This window comes from Rattus norvegicus, chromosome 10, assembly GCF_021556685.1.
Source record: "Rattus norvegicus strain SHRSP/BbbUtx chromosome 10, alternate assembly SHRSP_T2T, whole genome shotgun sequence".
Taxonomy (NCBI): domain Eukaryota; kingdom Metazoa; phylum Chordata; class Mammalia; order Rodentia; family Muridae; genus Rattus; species Rattus norvegicus.
The window spans coordinates 13235116-13238260 of NC_141543.1; the positions used below are offsets into that span (position 1 = coordinate 13235116).

General features: G+C 43.6%; 1 non-coding gene across 1 annotated transcript; it reads right to left on the bottom strand.

The window, feature by feature from the left end:
• Positions 1 to 1665: 1665 nt before the first annotated feature.
• Positions 1666 to 1772, bottom strand: LOC120095501 (U6 spliceosomal RNA). Its single transcript, XR_015632475.1, has one exon. It is a non-coding gene; the product is annotated as a U6 spliceosomal RNA (small nuclear RNA).
• Between the last annotated feature and the right edge of the window lie 1373 nt (positions 1773 to 3145).

Here is a 3145-nt window from a genome sequence, read left to right on the forward strand (position 1 = left end):
GAAAACTCTCATTTTAGTATTTGTGCTCTGGCTCTGTAGCAGGCTCAATTGGCCTTGAACATTCATAGCAGAAATTTGCAGCAGCTGTAGTGATGTAGAGCCATGAGTTGGCATCCAGTCCTGTTTCTATCAGTTCTAGAATTTGCTCAAGCTCTCTGAGTATGCATGGTGACAGGAAGAGACATGGATGGAGAGAACTGGAGTCATACGGTGTTCTTGTACTACAGCAGAAGCTGCAGCAAACACACAGGTCTGAATGAATGAAGCTGTTCAAACCCAGCCCTGTTCCCCACTCTTTCTTTCTTTCTTTCTTTTTTTTTATTAACTTGAGTATTTCTTATATACATTTCGAGTGTTATTCCCTTTCCCGGTTTCCGGGCAAACGTCCCCCTCCCCCTCCCCTTCCTTATGGGTGTTCCCCTTCCAACCCTCCCCCCATTGCCGCCCTCCCCCCCCATAGTCTAGTTCACTGGGGGTTCAGTCTTAGCAGGATCCAGGGCTTCCCCTTCCACTGGTGCTCTTACTAGGATATTCATTGCTACCTATGGGGTCAGAGTCCAGGGTCAGTCCATGTATAGTCTTTAGGTAGTGGCTTAGTCCCTGGAAGCTCTGGTTGCTTGGCATTGTTGTACATATGGGGTCTCGAGCCCCTTCAAGCTCTTCCAGTTCTTTCTCTGATTCCTTCAACGGGGGTTCTATTCTCAGTTCAGTGGTTTGCTGCTGGTATTCGCCTCTGTATTTGCTGTATTCTGGCTGTGTCTCTCAGGAGCGATCTACATCCGGCTCCTGTCGGTCTGCACTTCTTTGCTTCATCCATCTTGTCTAATTGGGTGGCTGTATATGTATGGGCCACATGTGGGGCAGGCTCTGAATGGGTGTTCCTTCAGTCTCTGTTTTAATCTTTGCCTCTCCCTTCCCTGCCAAGGGTATTCTTTTTCCTCATTTAAAGAAGGAGTGAAGCATTCACATTTTGATCATCCGTCTTGAGTTTCATTTGTTCTAGGGATCTAGGGTAATTCAAGCATTTGGGCTAATAGCCACTTATCAATGAGTGCATACCATGTATGTCTTTCTGTGATTGGGTTAGCTCACTCAGGATGATATTTTCCAGTTCCAACCATTTGCCTACGAATTTCATAAACTCGTTGTTTTTGATAGCTGAGTAATATTCCATTGTGTAGATGTACCACATTTTCTGTATCCATTCCTCTGTTGAAGGGCATCTGGGTTCTTTCCATTTTCTGGCTATTATAAATAAGGCTGCGATGAACATAGTGGAGCATGTGTCTCTTTTATATGTTGAGGCATCTTTTGGGTATATGCCCAAGAGAGGTATAGCTGGATCCTCAGGCAGTTCAATGTCCAATTTTCTGAGGAACCTCCAGACTGATTTCCAGAATGGTTTTACCAGTCTGCAATCCCACCAACAATGGAGGAGTGTTCCTCTTTCTCCACATCCTCGCCAGCATCTGTTGTCCCCTGAGTTTTTGATCTTAGCCATTCTCACTGGTGTGAGGTGAAATCTCAGGGTTGTTTTGATTTGCATTTCCCTTATGACTAAAGATGTTGAACATTTCTTTAGGTGTTTCTCAGCCATTCGGCATTCCTCAGCTGTGAATTCTTTGTTTAGCTCTGAATCCCATTTTTTAATAGGGTTATTTGTTTAAAAATATGGAACGCTTCACGAATTTGCGTGTCATCCTTGCTCAGGGGCCATGCTAATCTTCTCTGTATCGTTCCAATTTTAGTATATGTGCTGCCGAAGCGAGCACTTCCCCACTCTTTCTTTAGTTACACATCTTGCTCTAGGGATCCCATCTCTGCCTCTCATAAGCTGGGATTATGGGTGGGCCATCATTTCCATCCAGCATTTTTTTTGAGTGTTAGAATGCTGAACTCTGGTCCTCATTCTTGCATGGCAAATCCTTTATCTGCTGAGCTATCTGCCCAGCCCAGAGCATCTTGGCATTAAATGATCAGACATCTTTATAATGACCTTTCTTTGTTTCCTTGCTGTCTAATTAATAGAATACTGGTACTCTTGTTACCTAACAGGCCCTCAACCCAGAAGCCCAGGTATAATACTTTTCTAGCAAGGCTTTAGGTAAAAAAATGGGGATACCTAACTTTTCTATTTTGCTTTAGAAAATGTAGAATTGAGAAGATTTCTAGCTCACATGAGTGTTTAAGAAACAAGAGCTCGAAGGAAAATAGGGGGAGGGACCAGCCGTGTTTTCACTGCTGCCGAGCCAAGGCTGCTTCCATTTCCCTACTGTGCAGTTCTAGATGGATGTAGGTCATTACTGGGGAGGGTGGGAAAGGATGCTGAATTAGTGTAGGAAATGACTGTAATTTTGGAGTTTGCAGAAGCTTCATGAAAACCTCCCTTTCTCTACCCAGCTTGTCTTAGACTATTATCTGTCTCAGGACACTTGTGAGCTGGTCAAGAGTGTCAGGGTATCACCGCCCATCTCCATCCCAGTCTCTCCTGACCCCCTCACAGCTACAGCAGAGTACATCCTAATACGCAGAGTGTTTGCAGAGGTGCATCACATCTGTGGACACGAATTTAGACACATGCGTTATGTTGACACTGTGTATTCTAGCTGCGTTCATTCCCTCCTTGGCTGCTTGAAGGTCTGGTTTGATTTTTGATCTGTGAAATTGATACTTAATTAAATAAATGTTGAGCAAAGGAAAAAAATCTATCACAAGAAAATGCAAGTCTGAGCAGCAAATAGGCATTCGATAGGTAGTTATTGAACAATGACTTTCTATCACTTTGGATGACTTGATTCTCCTCCATGAACTCTGTTTATACGATTTCATTCTTCTAGTATCCTATGAATTAATAAAAAGCTAATTAGAGTTCATAATTTTCTGTTTTATGACTCAGTCACTGTGATGGGTCATCTGAATCATCAGCTTGGTGAGATCTAGAATTACCTGAGGGAGGGGCCTCTGGGCATACCTGTGTGGGGTTATCTTGATTATGCTAATTGAGGTGGGAAGACTGCTCCGCTGTGTATGGCCCAGTCCCTCAGTTTGGACCCTAAACTCTATAAAAATGGGACAGAGAACTGAGCATAAACATCCCTCATTTCTTGACTATGAATGCAGTGTGAGCAGCTGTCTCATGTTCTCA